The following is an 18,496-nucleotide window of genomic DNA, read 5'->3' as shown; positions in this document are numbered from 1 at the left end:
ATCGTCAATTAACAATTAAGTGAAGCTACTACCGGTTCGGAAAGTAGATTCTACCAAGAAGAACCGACAAGAAACTCAGTAGTTACACTTTTCAACAAATAAAAATACAAAGTCATGTTAGTTAATACAATTATTTTAATTTATATCCAGTCTGGAAGTCAACAGGTAGTAGCGTACTTAATTCGGATCTGATCGGTTTTACGATTTTTTTCCGATGTTATGAATCTAAGTTGTGTCGTGTTATACTCCCTTCACGATATCGATTAAAATCATAAAACTGACAATTACTCAAAATTGCATTCTCGTTTAATGTTACCTTCTTCCACTTAAGCTGTCAATTATATTTACATGTCCGAAGAGAAAATTTAATTGATAAAAATATACTTTTTGCTTCCGTAAATTACAGATTATTAAAAATGATTTCCTAGATTCATCGCGTTGACGAAATTTCTATATTAAAATGAAAGTAGTTTCAAACGACGCGATTTAAGTACTTTCTAAATCTTCAATGTCATCGAAAAATCCCGCGCAATATGTATTTAATTTCCCTAAGATAAACCATCATAGTTTATATATACTGTAATACACGTTCGTGTGAAAGCATTTAAAACATTCGCTGTTATGCCTTCGCTAATTTCTCTACATTGCGTCTCTTTCTATTAACATATGTTGAAATAGGATCAAAGATAGTCAGTCATTGGAACGAGCTGTGTGGGATTTGAAGCCCCATCATTATAGTTCAATGACCCCAGTTACGAGTACAGACATGAGGACATCAATTTGATGATAATTACATTGTAATTAATAAAATGAAATAACTTATTATTGATTATATATTTATTTATGTGTGTTTTTAACATCCAACACGAAGATAGTAATGTTTTATTCTAAGCTATGTAATAAGATAAGAGTTACATGTACTCATCATTTTTTTTATGTATTATGTTAACACATGTGTACTAATAAGACTCATATTTTGTTTCATATTGCGCCTTTGTGTATGTGTCGTTTAACTAACTGGAAACTTTTCACAATCGTTGGCACTTGGTTAAACGAATTCTGGCACAGCATAAATATGCATAATATATATGGTACTGTACATTATTTTTGTTTTTTAAATATATTAATATTACACTGTATTTATTTATTATGTTATATCTGCTTTGTACACCCCTACCTCTTTCTATATCTGTTTTCCTCTACCTTAAGGTTACCTGGAAGAGATCGCTGTGTTAGCGATAAGGCCGCCTCTTGTACATCTTCCCTAACCATGTCTATGTGATTTATTTACTGGTGTACAATAAAGAGTATTTTGATTTGATTTATAAAATCCTGTCTCAGGAAATTATTTAAATTAAAATTATAAACATATATTGCATTCCGGTGATTAGTAAGCGTTTCAGTAATTTTGGTTAAGTTTTTGTAAAACGGAAAGATAAGTAATCGTTGATATACAATGTTAAATTTATTTGTGTTTATGATAATTCATGGCGTTCGTTATTTGTGTATCTCAAAAAGGAGGAGAGGCCTTTTCCCGTATGTTTTTTATGATTTTTTTTTATGCTATAGGTGGCAACGAGCAGGAGGCTCACCTGTATGAATGCGACTATCACATCTGCAACACCGGGGGGCTTGCAGTTGCGTTGCCGGCCTTTAAGATGTGTACGCTTTTTATTTGAAGAACATTAAAAGGTAGTAACATCTATACTAATTTTATAAATGTGGCAGTAACTCTGTCTTTCTGTTTGTCAGTTGCTCTTTCACTACCAAACTGCTGAACCGAATTTGATGAAATTTAGCAAACGAAGCCGCGGGCGTTAACTACATTTATAACATTTTGTATAAAATTAAATAACTTAAATCAATCATCCGAATTAGTTTTTGATTTAATAGCCTAGTATTATGTATATTAGAGTAAATTTCCTTTAATTTTATTATTTAGATATACATGCTTCTAGTATTATTTCCAAATATGTCGGCCATGACACACACTCTTCCAGAGTCTCTCCTGGATACCGCTCCAGCAAGGTACAGATTTTGTTGATCAAATTATTAAAATTGGTATAAAAGGTCTGTCTGGTCTTAAGCTGAAGGGATTTGCAACCATACCACCTTACGTCAAGACTACACTAAACAATAATCCTATGGGACGGGATATCACGACCGGAAACACTTCAGACAGTACTACGCGTGGTAAGCGGTAGAACAATTGTTCAAAGAAACAGTTTTACTTTCGATGGTATAAACAATTCTAATTTCCAGACAAGGCAAAAAATTATAATCAGTTTTTTTTTTGTTTTTTTTTTTTTAATTATAACATTAGGATTTCATAACTTACTTCTAACTATTTCTCAATTCTAAATCCGCATAGGCGTTTGTCCTTTGCAAGAAGACATTACGTCAATACGTCCTATATATATAAACGGATGTTAAAACACAGGCTTTGATGTGCAATTCAATTCAAGCGAAATTGACTTTTAGACTTCTATTAATAATGTTTAAAGTTGTCTAAATATTTATTAAGTGCGTGATTATAGAATTCACTGTTCGTTGTCAGTATAGCTTTATAGACGGTAAGGTTCAATTTCCTGTGCGTTTCTATTTGGGAAAGTAATGAGTGTTTCGTGAGAAATGTTGTAAAGAAGCTTAAGAATATTTACTGAGTGGGTACTAGGTTTAAAGAGAATTATTACTTGTACGAGCGATTGCAACTTAATTAGCATGCGTACTGAGTATGTGGATGTATTGTGATATCAGTTTACCACAAAACACAGTGCACTGACTTTTTTTTTTTAAATGAAACTCGTTTGAAATTATATTTAACACAGATAAAAAAATTAATAACTATCTTACTTATTTACATTTTTATTGCTTTAAAATTATTCGATTCGATTTTTGAAATCAATTCGAATTAGATTCGTTATTTCTTTGGAAGTATAGTAGGTACGACACAACTCAGATGTAGCGTCGGCAAAATTCGTAAAACCGATCACATCCGAATTAAGTACGCTGCAGCGCTGTTCCAAATTATCAATATCTATTTCTTATGTGAATATGATCTTTACACAAACGTAATAACTTGTAATATAATCGTCAATTTGACACGTCGGTTATTTGACATAATCGGTTTTATTGAATTAACCGATGCTACATCTAAGTTGTGTCGGAAACATATGTACATGTGTGCGAGTCTTAATACTCAAATATTACGTAATAATATTTAAATTGCGTTCATTTGGATTTCTTTGAACGTTTCTTTGATTCGTTTGTAATAAAAAATAACCTTAGATATCTATACGTATAATAAAACTGGTATGTCTGTTTGTAATATTAAAATAGCCCTTTTTACTCAATGGCACCAGGCAAGCACCGCTGATTCACGTGCTTAATTTGTCTTTATAATTCATCTCGTACTCAGCGGTGAAGGAAAACATCGTGAGGAAACCTGCATGTGACAAATTTCATAGAAATTCTGCCACATGTGTATTCCACCAACCCGCATTGGAACAGCATGGTGGAATATGTTCCAAACCCTCTCCTTAATGGAAGAGGAGGCCTTATCTCAGCAGTGGGAAATGTACAGGCTGTTACTTTACTTTACTTTTTTTTACTACTCAATGCACATGTATCTTTACACGGTACATATATTAAAATAACATTTTTTTACAATTTTCTGTTCGGTCTGCCTGTCTGTCTGTCTATTTGTTTGTTCCGGATAATCTCTGGAATGGCTGGGACAATTTTGACGGGACTTTCACTGGCAGATAACTGATATTATTGGGAGTAACTTAGGCTACAATATTTTTTTTTTGTTAAATTAAGTAAATAAATAAATAAATAAATAAACGCGTACAAGTTCACGGGCACAGCTAGTTACTAAATAAAATATTTTATGACCTTTTTAGACTCGTTATTATTCATCACATGTATTTTATAAATATCATTTTTAATTTACAGAAAACTCCATAGGAATTAAAATATATTTTTAATATTAAATTCATTATATTTTTACATAATATGAATCAGCGTACGCGAAAATTTGCGTAGATATATTTTAGATTGTATTGTATTGTAACAGCAATAACTTCCTCAAAATTAAACATTATTTGTTAAATTTAACATCTGTAGGGCTATTCTGTAGCAAGAAGAATCTCACTGCAGAACACGAGCTCGAAATGTCAGACTGTAATATATACGACAGTAATGACAATAATTATAAAATTTTTAAAACACACGTATCAACGGGCGTATCACAGTGGTCGGTGGTCAATAATTCTTGTCAATTTAAATTATTTATTGAAATATAAATAATTCAGTACTTACAGTTGAAAGATACACAATATTTCCTTAGAATCTAGTTGGTTGTCAATATTTCACGAGTGAGATACGAGGTGAATTCTTACAGAATTGTATTAAAAATCGATAGTGGCTTTTTAAATTAAGTTCTTGTCATTTCACATTATATATTTAAACTTTAATTAATTCAGTATTTATGATAAACAATATATTGTATATATTTTAAGATTTTATTTTCAATAAAATAATTAAGAACAATTTTACTTCCGTCTCCAATTAGCCAATATCTCTTATAGACATTGTGTTCATACCCAACTCATTTATAATCAATAGCTGGGGTTACCCGACGCCAGGTGTGTGCAATACACCTTATATGTTACCTATGAAGCAATAAATTCCCAACTATCGTATATGTTTGGTCTGTACAGACATAGACACATTGATATAGGGAAATCTTATTATCTAAATAAATCTTATTTCAAAAGGCGATGCTGTCCCCCCCCCCCCAAAACATTTAACTTTATTCAATTTTTTTATACGAATATATAAATAATATCATAAATGCGAAAGTAACTCCGTCTGTCTGTTACACTTATGCGAATATACAAGATGATCGAATTTATTGAAATTTCCTATGAATGTTGTTGTTGAAAAAGGCTATCAGCTCGACATGTATGTATGTATATATGTAAGTATGTTAATGTATAATTAATGTATAATTAAATTCTAACAATGTTACAACATTGTTAGAATTTAATTATATTTGATTATGATATTTCAGTTTGGCTTTCAAACACGTGTGCTTAACTTCATAAGTGTATGTATATTTATATTGTTTATTTGGCCATAATGTAGGACGACCTCCGAACCGCTGGTCTGACGACATTCGCAGGATCGCCGGTAGAAGCTGGATGAAGGACGCAGAGAACCGAGCAACGTGGCGCGCTCTGGAGGAGGCCTATGTTCAGCAGTGGACAGCAGTGGGCTGATGATGACGATTTAGCCATATTTTTTTGGAAAATTTAAAGTCATGTTGAGATGATCCATTTTTAATCTAAGTTAGGTGCATTCAACTTAGGAAACAGTGTAATTTTCATTAAAATCGGTCTAGTATTTTCATCGATATATATTTTTAGTTCACTAGCTGTTTCTAATTTTGAAATCAATTTTTTTTTTATAAATTATTTAATATTATGAATAAAATAAATGGAGATAAGCCCCTCATAATATGGAGGAAAAGCCACGCATGAAAACTAGTATCTTCATAACATATTATAAAACAACGTCGCTTACCGCTGTTTGTCGCTATGTATGCTTAGATCTTTTCAAAGTCAAAGTCAAAAACCTTTATTCAAAATAGAAGTGTTTACACTTTCTTATTGATTGTCGATAATCTACCACCGGTTCGGAATATAATACCTCAGACCTGAGAAGAGCCAGCGAAAGAAACTCAGCGGGACCTTTTTTTATAATGTCAATTTTCAATATACACTAATAAACAGAAATAAATTTTTAATTTACGCGACGCTATATAGTATAAAATAAAGTCGCTTACCGCTTTTAGTTCCTATGTATGTTTAGATCTTTGAAATTACGCAATGGATTTTGATATGATCTTTTGAATAGATAGAGTGCTGATAAAAGAAAGTTTTTGTATATGATATATGAACAATATTGTAAAGAAATACTAATAAGTTAAAAAAAATTTAACGAGTTTTCGTAAATAAACAAAAATTGTGTAGAATATTTATTATAAATATTGCAACCGTGCGAAGATTCATTAATTTTGTACACGTCGAAAATAGTGAGCGATTAGACTAAAATTTGATTAAATAAAAATATAATATATAATTTAAAATGTTAATACATTTTTCTAATACGAAATTTCTAAGTATAGCCGTAGCCCACAGGTAATATTGTATACAGAAATGTAAAAAAATATATTTATACTTATCAAAGTTTCATTTAAAAAATGGTGAATGTATTCCCAATATTGTTACATTTCCGCAAAAGTTGAATTAGAGGAAAACCAAGGGATTGACGAACATTTCGCATTTCCTGTTTCCATTAAGATTATAGAGATAGAAACAACTATAGTAATTTAGTTCGGGAGGCTTTCGAGTACAAATATAGGAATTATTTTTGAAAGACAGTGATTTAAGTTATGACATATTTATAAATGAGAGAGCCGAAATGGCCCAGTCGTTAGAACGCGTGCATCTTAACCGATGATTTCGGGTTCAAACCCAGGCAAGAATCACTCAATATTCATGTGTTTATAATTCATCTCGTGCTCAGCGGTTAAGGCAAACATCGTGAGAAAACCTTCATGTGTCTAATTTCAGAGAGATTCGGCCACAAGTGGATTCCTGCAACTTGTATTGGAACAGTGAGGTGGAATACATATGTTCTAAACCTTATACTCAAAAACGGGAGAAGAGGCCTTAGGCAGCAGTGACTAATTTACAGGCTCTTGTTGTTATTGTATGGATATAGAGGTAGAGGACGCCCAAACAAACGATGAATGGATTGTGTGAAAAAAGATATGATTAGAAAGAATATTACTTGTGATATGACGTCCGACAGAGAAGTATGGAAGGAGAAGATATGTTGCACCGACCCCAAATAAAATTGGGATAGGAGCATCAGAATGATGATGATGATGCTGCCTAGTGGGAAGAACGCTTAGTTCTTACTTGAAGATTATGGATACAAGTTCGGGCGTGAGGGATATAATTCAGCAACAAATGTATTTTCAACTTTGTGATCTAGCCTACATTGTATTTGTTAATAAAAATACAGAATACACAGGAAATAGCAACCGCAAGTAAATAAAATAAACAATACGGTATGCAAGTGGAATTGTAATCCTGAACTTTCGTCGAGATGCTGCCTGGAAATAAGATCATGCAGGCGAATCGAAAATAAACTCAATTTAAAGAATAGAGAGATTCAACGAAAGACAATTTTATGAATAATATCTATATTTTACCTATTTGTAATATCAGTAGTATTTTGATATACCGACTCCTCTCAGCTTCACACGTGTGCAATACTGATACTAAATATAATACAGATTTTTTCTTGTTTCTATATTATATACAAAAACCTTCCTCTCAAATCACTCAATATATTAAAAAAAATTGCACTCTAAACCACTGCGTAATTTTAAAGATGTAAGCATACATAGGGACAGACAGCAGTAAGCGACTTTTATAATATGTAATGAATTACTTCAGATCAAATTTGATTACCATAAATTAAAAGTCTAGTAAGTAAACCTTAAAAGATATGCAGTAACGAATTTAATTAGAACTTTTAAATGTGAAAAATTCTGTCATACATTATTTTTGCAAAACTGTAGGGCTATTTTGTAACAAGGCACTCGAAACTCACAGTAGAACACGCCTTAAAATATATAAGACACTGATAATATTTTTTATACGACCTAGGAAGGCATAATATGACTCCTCTCCATCTCATGGTAAGTTGAAGTGGAATCCGCAAAGACGACCGGTACAGTAAGTAAGAATGTGCTGCACTAGTCGCCCTCACCATGCCGGCCCGTAAGATGGCTCTTGACGCCTCGTTTGAAGGCTATACGAGGAACACGTGTGCTAGTAAAGAGTTCCATTTCTTGGCTATGCGACCAAGAAAAGAGCTGCCAAATTTCTTCGTACGCGATTGGATCGAAGTCACAGTCAGGCGGTGACATCGCAAGCCAGCACGCACATTTGTGACGAAAAGTCGAAGCAAGAATTAGAGAGAATAATTCCTCAGAGTACTCAGTCGATAGAGAACGCTCACGCCGCTATTTCTAGCCGCAAACGTAGATAGAAATGGCAAGTCCACGTAAGTTGGTTGTCAAAATTTAACGAGTGAGAAACGAAGTGAATTCTTACAGAATCGCACTGCTATAGTCGTTTACACAGCGAACGCAACGGAAAATCTCAAAAAGAATAATTTTCCACCGTTTTTGCAACATTTTTCATTGGCACTCCGCTTTAATTGGTCGTAGCGTGATGATATACATCCTTGCCTCCGTGGATAAATGGGCTATCTAACAATGAAACAATTTTTCAAATTTGTACGTTTTTGAGATTGGTGAGTGACAATCGACCAAACAAACTCTTTAGCTTTTTAATAAAAGTATAGATTTTAGTTGATTTGATGATCTACAATCATAACAACAACTACAACTTCAGCCTGTAGTTTTCCCACTGCGGGGACCTCCTCTCCCTATGAGGAGAATATTTGGAACATATTCCACATACATGTTTCCTCACTATGTTTTCCTTCACCACCGAGCAGGAGATGAAGTATCAACACAAATTAAGCACATGAGTACATTAATAGCGGTGCTTGCCTGGGTTTGAACCCGCAATCATCAGTTAAGATGCTGTCAATAATCGTCATCTACAATCATAACCCCATTAAAAATTCAAGTTTAATATTTCAATACAGACAGTTATTCATTTATTTTTACACCAAACGAACTTAATATAGTGAAAGTTCTTTAAAAAATATTTAGTCATAATTTAAAAGTAGTGATTGGCACCTGGTTATTTTAATGTTAACTTCACGTACGTAAATGGTCAGATACGAGGCGAGGTCTGGCCATGATATCTTTAATATATATGTACCTATGTAAAAGTATAAAATATACATGTTAACATACGTACATAGTATGTAATTTCAAGAGCTTTTTTTATATGTTAATTTATAATATAGATGCGATAAGATAACGTTAAATATATGTGATGATAGTATGGATTTACAATTTAATTTAATGTTACTCTGTTTCAGAGAAAAGTATGCCTTAGCTTCATAGTAAGAATTGAAGCCCTTTGATTTTCAACATAAAACTATTATACGCCCAAGTATGAAGAGGTTAAAGGATTTAAGATGCGTGTGTTGGGTTTACTTTGGAATAAAATTTCTTTTCTCTTAGATGATAAAAAAGCGTGGAGTTAATACCTGTTGACGTTCAAGCAGGATATATTAATTTATATGATTGTATTAACTAACATGACTTTGTATTTTAAAATGATGAAAAAGAGTAGTACCTACTGAGTTTCTTGCCGGTTCTTCTCGGTAGAATCTACAGGCAGGCATTATTTAGTAACCAACATCCAATACTCCAACTTTCGCCAACCAATATCGTTACCAATGTACTCATAACTGTGTAAGTTACCGAGACACTTATTTTAAGAAAACGAACTAGGAAAACCTTAGTTAATATGAATAACATCCAGAATTCGGTCGCGATGTAAGGAATAATAGTAAATAGTTCTTACTTACATTTGCGTCTTCGCACACCAATGTAAAAAATGGATACATTTCACTCAACGCATTTAAGCTCTTTCCGTTTACTGTGAACACTGTATTAAAGAGGAGTTTTCCGTAATCATACGGTTGAAAGGCTTACGGGCTTGATTGATGGATGCGCTCAACGATAACTTCCTTAGTCTCGTATAGCTCAAACAGATTAAGATGGTGTTTGTGTTATACAACTGTGTCATCCACGGCTGGATAGCTTAAGTTCACTTTCAACAAACTATGTTTACCTAGCCTATATGCCAATTGCCTATTTGATAGCCTAGGCATTCAGCATATTGCGTCCATGTATAATTGATATAAACAATATTGTATATTAACTTTGCCGTGTCAAATTGAAATTCGTAAAAATACATTGGCAAATAAGACATATTATTCAATACAATAATTCTTGCTGACTTCCAGGCAAGACATGTTACATACATATATAATTTAATTATATTTAACTAACACGACTTAGTATTCTTAAATTTTGAAAAATAATAACTACGAACCAGTGGAAGCTTCACTTAATATAGCTAAGTGACGTAAAGTTTTGATTATATGTGTGTATATATATATTTATTTGTTGCATGTATATAAATTATATCGCGCGAAATTCTGCCACATGTGTTTTCCTTAAACCCTCATTGAAGTCGGTTGGAATAAGGTACAGATCTTATACAATAGGAGTCTTTACAGACGCTTACTTTCATCTTACTATTTACGAAATGAATAAGAATTTGAAATCAACTCTTTGAGTGTTTGCAAAACGAAGCCGCACCTGCATTTTCACCGGCATTACTCAACCGGTTCAATTTGCCCATTTAACATGCCCACGTGTTAAATTTTTCCCCGTAGTTGTTAAACAATCGAATTCTACTGGATCAGGTATTCGGCGGTTTACTGGATTACTTTTAAAAGGAATGTTTAAAGGTGTACGTATCACTTTGTTCTAAAAACGAACAGAAACATTGCAACAAACAATTTACAATTTTGTTAACTTAAAGCGCTTGGATTTTGTATCAATGGATAAATTACTACATAGTATATAAATAATTTTCACAAAAAGAAAAACCGACTACAAAAAACACTATTTTAAAACAAATAAAAATGCACTAAAAGTAATAAAAATAATTGCATATTTAACATATTTTTTAGAGTCCTCCTGGGTAAAATGAAATGAAAAACATTAGACTACTTAAAAGTCGATTTACGATTATATAACGTAGTTATAGTTATTGGTATATTTGGAGCCGGTGTCTTGTATGCTTAAATCTTTAAAACTACGCAACGGATTTTGATGCGGTTTTATTTAATAGATAGAGTGATTCGAGATGAAGGTTATATATTCAATTACAATTTTTATTTACAATTTAATTTAAAGAGACACTGATAATTTTAGAAGTTTTCACTGTGATGTGATATCATTGCACCCGTGCAAAGCCGGGTCGCTAGTGTAACTTAAAATAAGTAAAGGCCAATAAACTAATTTAGAACTCATTAAAATTGATTGAGATCTTATATATCAATCGAATGATAAATTCAAATATTTTGTTTAAAATAGATTGATAAAGACAGCATATTTTTTAATACAAGATGATATGAAGAGTAGATGATGAAAAAGTGTGGAGCTAATATTCGTTGACTTTCAGGTAGGATATTAATGTATTTAACTAACATAAATATATTTTAAAATGTTGCAAGTAACTACTAAGTAAGAGTTTCTTGTCGATTATTCTCGGTAGAATCTGCATGCGGAACCGGTGGTAGCTTCTAGTTAAAGGGTAAAGTATAATTAGATTTTTAATTTTAGATTTTAATTTTGGTAATAAAAAAACAATTTAAATGTCGACAAAGTTGTTATAAAAATAACTATTAAGTTGAACTATTAAGGTTAATAATGGCGTATTACAATTTAGGATCCAGCATTGTACAGTCGAAGTAAGAAAACCTTCGTTAGTTTTCAAATAAATTCCTTTATAAAGTCGTAAGCTCTTATTACCTTTTGCGACGCAATATGTCATTCTCAATCCATAAAGCAGATTATTGCTCATACTGAGCACACGAAAATAGATCTTAAGGTGACGAACCTTTTCTTACCCTGACTTTGATTTTGTTTTGACTAAGTTAGGTATTACATTACTATTACAGACACATAAATAGAACAATTTACTTCTATATTTATGTATCTTTTATCTATGTCGTATCTTGTAATATTATTATAATTGGTTTTCTATTTTTTATTATCAAATTCAAACGACTATTTGTGAACATATTTTTGCGTTAGATAGCTCATTTATCGTGAAGGGTTTAAGGTCAATCGGTACAATTTACAGGGGCGGAGCAGTCACGTTTCACGGGTGAAATCGCGCAGAGCAACTAGTATTTTAAAACAACTATATCTTTCCTATACAATTATCAAAAGAGTATTTGTATAGCTATATAAAGCTACTGATTGGAACTTTATATGTAAAAATGTTCATGAAGATTTAAAAAAATTAAAAAGTAAAGTAACAGTCTGTACATTTCCACTGCTGAGATAAGGCCTCCTCTTCCATTAAGGAGAAGGTTTTTTTGGAAAATATTCCACCACGCTGTTCCAATGCGGGTTGGTGGAATGCACATGTGGCAGAATTTCGATGAAATTAGATACATGCAGGTTTCCTCACCGCCGATCACGAATTATAAACACAAAAGAAGCACATATTTATGTGATGCTTGCCTGGGTTTGAACCCGCAATCATCGGTTAAGATGCACGCGTCCTAACCACTGGGCTATCTCAGTTCTTCATGAATATTTGATTATAACATTTGAGCCAATTGATGATTGTCATTGTCATAAATATTAACCATTTCTTACATTGTCAATACGATATTATATATCTACGAGGTTATCATCATTGTATCGGTAGTGATATACTCACCGTTTGAACAGGAATACAGTTCTATTAATTATTGCTGTTTAACGAAGAAATATTAGAATTGAGTGGTACCACCAACTAGTATCTAAGGTTTCTAGTAATTATGGCCTTTTATTCCTATTGATATTGATTTTTATATTATAATCTTTCTGTAGATAATTGATTTATTCAAACTGACTTCATACAAATATATATTGCAAATTATTACCAACCTCGACTACTACTAATATGTTACTAATATGTACTCTTAAATAGTAAACATTAAAGTGGTCATATATGGTAATAAGATAGGAGTATCTGTTTGTAGTATAAAAAAAAAAAAAACATTTTTACTAAATCGTACCTATACGTATACTCGGTACAAACCAAAACATTTTTTTTTTAAATTTTTGTGTATCTGTTTGTTTGTTCCACCTAATCTCTGAAACCGATTTTGATGGGTCTTTCATTGATAGATAGGTGATGTAATAAGGACTAACTTAAGTCACAACAGTCACGATTTTGTTCATTTCAAATGAATAATTTTGTAAAATATTAAAACTTAAGTTAAAATCAATGCAAATTCAGCAATTTTCGTATTGGGCTATTATTTACTTTGTATATCCTTTCTTTTTTCATAAACACATATATTTTCTCATATATTAATTCAAGATACGATCGTTCCGCGCGATCTTCTAACTAGCTTCGGAATATAAAAAGAATTCAATTTACGTGACCCTTTTCTAACAAATGGATACAAGTCGTTGGGATAACGTTACAGCGTTGGAACGAATTGGGACTTTGGGGAAACCGTAATGTTATTGAATAACGATGGGATTATATTCAAGATTACGATGACAGTATTATTAGATGTGACTTGTTACCTACTTATCTCTACTTTTTGAAGTCATTTAAAAAATATATCGATTTCTTTTGTTTTTTTTTTTTAACTGTAACTTATTAAAAAACTGTAAAGTGTAATATATTTATTAATTCATCATCATCCTCCTGTCCTTATCCCGATTTTATTTGGAGTCATCGGAGCAAATCTTCTTCCATACTTCTCTGTCGACGTCATCTCACACGTAACAATATTTCTTACCATAACGTTTTTTCACACATTGAGTATTAAACGATATACGTAGACAATATTTATGAATTATCTACGCTGTAAGGATCGAACTATAAATATGTATATATAAAACTCAAATAGATTCAAAGTATATACGTAAATAGTCGTTAGTTCTATACAATATGTTCCATGATCATCTTTTCTTTCTGTTATTTTATTCATTAGTGCCAACCCATTATTGACACACCACTGGGCCATCCCGTAAAATTTATGGTATTCAGTGGTAAGAACGCGTGCGAAAATCTTAAAAGATTATTGCTGGATCAAGACCAGCATCACTGAATTTTCATGTGCTTCATTTGTGTTTACATTTCATTTCGTTCAACGTTGAAGGAAAATCTGCATGTGTCTAATTTCAATGAAATTCTTCTACATATTTGAAATACCCAAAAAAATACCCTCTTTGGGGCAACGTGGTGGATTAAGGACCTTCTCCTTAAAGAGGAGGCTTTAGTCCAGCCGTGGATAATTAACAGGCTATTACTTTACATCAGAACAATAGGAATTTAAATACTACGACATCAAACTTATTTGGACTAACGAAATAGTTTACAGTGATATCATATTTTCTTAGTAACAATATTTATTTATTTAAAAAAAAGGGCAATTTCAATCATTTATTATATTTTGTAAGTAATATTAAACGTATAACAACTACGTAGCATCTGACGTGTATATTAAAATACCGCCGACATATTTTTAGCATTTGCCTTTCATAACATTATGGGATTATTAAAATGTAATATTAAAAGCAATCCTGATAAAATTTGTGGACTTATTTAAAACATACGAATATATGCATTAACATGAATACAATTATAGACTGGTACTTGATTGATATTTATCTTTATATTATGACAAAATTATAATATAATATTATAAGGAGAATTAGTGTGACTTTCCGAACGTCATGCGTCAAGCTGATAGATGACTTTTAAAAGTCTCTCCTCTCTTTTTGGCGGGAAAGGCGCGAAATCGGTCAGGCGTATCGTTGTTTTACTGTTCTTGTAATATCAGAAAACCAGAAATTGTTTGAAGTATTTTGTTGTTAATGATTATTATTTTATATCCTTGCAATAAATTTGTTGTAATAGACATTTTGTTTTGTTAATAATATTATTATAAATTGTAGTCTATATGTTATTCTGGTATATAAACTATATCACTGTAAAAAAAATCCTAAACCGTTCGGCAGTTCTTTCGTGAATGAGTAAGAAGCATACATACATTCATCCTCACAAACTTTCGCATTTATAATATTAGTAGGATATTGCTTTAAAGTTTTAATTTAGTATAATATTAAACTAGCTTGATGATTCTATGATATCATAAACTTTTAACATTGTCCATTACATACACCTGTTTCTATCTAATCTAGCGCCGCTCGTTGGGGCGTGAAGTCTTGGTCCATAAGTCATTATAGTCAAGTATTGTTCAAACTGTAAGGCGGCTGAAGGTATCTTAAAAGTATTTTTGAGAGAGGAGAGAGTTGATTTTACTCACTTGCTTGGATACCTAAGACTTGGCTGTGAAAAGATTTGCGATGCTGTTGACAATACAGTCGAATAAATGCTTAATAAAAAGTAGACTCTAGTCATATTTTTTTTATATTTATAGAATACTTTACTAAACTATAGACATACATTTCGTATACCAAAATTGTTATAGATATATTAAGTTTTATTTAGAAAAAATTTATAATAACAAAATAGGTATGCGATCTGGCAAATTTATAGGCCACCTGTTCGAACTTACCGCCAAAACCCATACACATTGGCGGTATTAGGAATTTACTAACCATTTCTTACAAGGAAAATGCGTCAATAATATTGGGAATTACATAAAACCTACAAAGGTTCTACAAAATATTATTGTAATACATGTCAAATTTTATGTGACGCAAATTAATATTTTTTAATTATGATATGATTTGGAGTTAAACGGCCAAGAGGCTCGTATGATTGAAAATAGACATCTGCAAGACCGGAAGATAGGTTTCCGGCCTATACGAAAGTGTTTAATTTACTCTAATTTTAAACATTTAGTTTTAAAATATCTTTCCGCAACTATCACTTAATTACGATAAAAAATCTTGCTTTAGAATACCTACTTTAGGTATTCGAAGAGCGGAAATTACGGAATGCCGTCTATTTAATTGGAATCTTGTTCGCCTCTTTCTAGCTGCTGACCAAGTTTCAGTAAGTAGGTTTTATATGTTTCGTGATGCATTACATGCAGGGCATTTTTATTTATTAATGAGTTTCCAATTAATAAATTATCGAAGGTCTAGTCTAGACGTTTTCAGATTTAGTTTTAATCGAACTATTTAATATTAATTAAATTCTATTTTACAGGGTCTTCATTTTGGTTTAGTTTAATTTTCATATTTATTGAATACTTAATTAGTCTTAACCGAAAATCTTTTATTCAAAAAACTAGTTACTATGAATTTTCATTTGCTCATTTTAGTTATAAAATAATTATAAGCAAAATTTACTGAGGATCGTCTGAGAATGGTTATGGCCATCACGGACTTCACAGATGAAAACAGCAAAGTGGATGCCTAAGACATCCACAGATATACTCTGGAGATTGTTAATTTTTAGGGATTCGTACCTCTAATGAAAAAAGGAACCCATATAAGATATCTTCGTCTTCGTTTTCCGTTTGTCTGTCTGTTCATCAAGCCTCAAGAAAGTATAGAAAAAGAACAAGAATAGGTATAAAATTGAGACAAATAGCGAAATTCCGTTGCCACGTTCGTCCAGAGCTGTGAAAAATCGAAGGTTTTTACGTAATCAAAAGCTATTGGCGTTTGTGTCGTGTTTCGAATTCTTTCACAAAGGGAATCAAAACCAATATAGACTAATTTCCTTTGACCTATAATCATGAAATTTGGCAAGACACACGATCTTGCAGAGTACAGGAAAAAAAACTAGTAAATCTTTTTATATTCTGTGGCATTACGGAACACTCAGTGCACGAGACTCACAAATGCCTTTTTTATTTTAGTTCTGATCCTAGATAGTTATCGATACGATCTCTAGATACTTTTATGGGTTTAAACCGGTAATATCGTTCGGCAACTAAATTTGGATCCATTTCAGGACTTTCGAGAAATCGGACTATGTAAATATGTCCAAAAAAGGCATGAAAAAATGGTACAGGTATGTTGATTAAAAAACATCGAACAGCTTTAGTATCGGGAAAATGGCATGTTTGCCTTCATATCCCAAATAAATAAAAAAACAAAAATAAATAAAATCTCGAAGCGAGCTTATATTATACCGATCACCACAAAAAAACAATATTTAAAAACGATGAACGATTTTATTTGATCAACATATAAAATAACCGAAAATTTAAAACCACTATCCCTTAAAAACGTATTTCAGTATTCAAACGAATTTAGAGTTTATTCCATACGGTTACGGTTGAATTTCGACTAATCACCACTGATCAAACCTTGAAATCTCTGTATAAACAAAACGAGTAAGTCCAATCCCTTCCATACGGATCTGACCTTCATCACATACGGAAGAGATCACCGATAAAACTTCTGGTTAAAGAAACAAAAAATCAATTAAATTACTAAGTATTTACATTTCAATGAATACCCCAGAGGGAGCAATTTTTGCCTACATCATTTAATTCAAAATTAAATAATCTCTACAACAACTAAGTACATTATTTAATCAAATTGTATTCTTTCATTTATTATTATTTAAATATCAAAGCTTTTTATAGTGAAGACACTCTAGTCGTTCAAACAACTAGTTTTGATAATTCTCTAACATAATTAATACCTTAAATACTAAACTATCAAGATCGATTCATGTTCTTACTCATTACAATATATTCAATAGATAAGTCATCATTAGATGTTAATGATGTATTCGCATGCAATTTTAAACTATAATACACGATTCTAAAGACTAAAATCACTTGCATATAAATATCGATATGAATAAGCGGTAACCATTTCACCTACCGTAGTGTATCGAGATAATCGAAATCGACAATCGATTTTGTACATCGATACGAATCACCTATCACTAATAACAATCTCGTTACTTTCACTGCGATTCTTTATCGATTTAGTGTTATTATATCGTTAAAACCGCGTACAATACGCGCGGGTTCGCGTCACACTGCGCAAGAGCTTGCCCCCACTCAGCCTCAACTTGTTTTGACGATCGCTTTTGCTTATTACAATGGAATAAGGCTCGTGATTCATTGATGCATGCTTTTCGAAAACGAATCTCTTTCGGCTATTAATTCTAGCGTTAATTCGTTGCTGTTTATTTATTGGCTTGTTTCTGTAGTTTTGTTACTATGTTGTTGATTCGATTTCGATGGCAGGAGGACTTATAATAAATAAACGATTTGACCTTGAATTGAAATGACACCGTTTGTCAAGATTTTGGATTCGTGAAATAATAGCCTTTTGGTTGTCGGCCATATTGTTATTGGAGCTTTGGAAGTTAATAGCATATTTTGATGATTAATCATAAACTAAGTTAGGGCCTTGAAAATTGACGACTATAGTAATTTTATCGATTACGCACCCATTAAGAAAGGATTTTTGGAAATTATATCCCTATGGGGGTGAAATAGGTATGAAATTTCAGGTAATATAATCTATTTCCATGCGAGTAAAGCTGCGGGCAAGAATTAGTATGAACTAGTAGCGAATAGTAAGGAATACATAAATCGAAGGTGTTTATATTAACCTTCCATTGAAATATAGTAAGTATAAAAAAGGTTCCAAAAAATCCTGCTGTTGGGATAAGACCTCCTCTTCCATTAAGGAGAGGGTTTAAACCATATTCCACCCCGCTGATCCAAT

General features: G+C 31.9%; 1 protein-coding gene across 2 annotated transcripts in view; it reads right to left on the bottom strand.

The window, feature by feature from the left end:
* The window catches only part of LOC124532647 (tyrosine kinase receptor Cad96Ca), an 89,842-nt gene extending 72,053 nt beyond the window's left edge, over nt 1–17,789 (bottom strand). For both annotated transcript variants that reach the window (XM_047107672.1, XM_047107673.1), the window contains exon 1: nt 17,639–17,789. The gene's annotated coding sequence lies outside the window, so the exon portion shown is untranslated. The remainder of the gene's footprint in view (nt 1–17,638) is intronic.
* Nucleotides 17,790–18,496: the final 707 nt, after the last annotated feature.

This window comes from Vanessa cardui, chromosome 9 (assembly GCF_905220365.1).
Source record: "Vanessa cardui chromosome 9, ilVanCard2.1, whole genome shotgun sequence".
Classification (NCBI taxonomy): Eukaryota; Metazoa; Arthropoda; class Insecta; order Lepidoptera; family Nymphalidae; genus Vanessa; species Vanessa cardui.
This window is presented reverse-complemented; position numbering and strand designations above follow the sequence as displayed.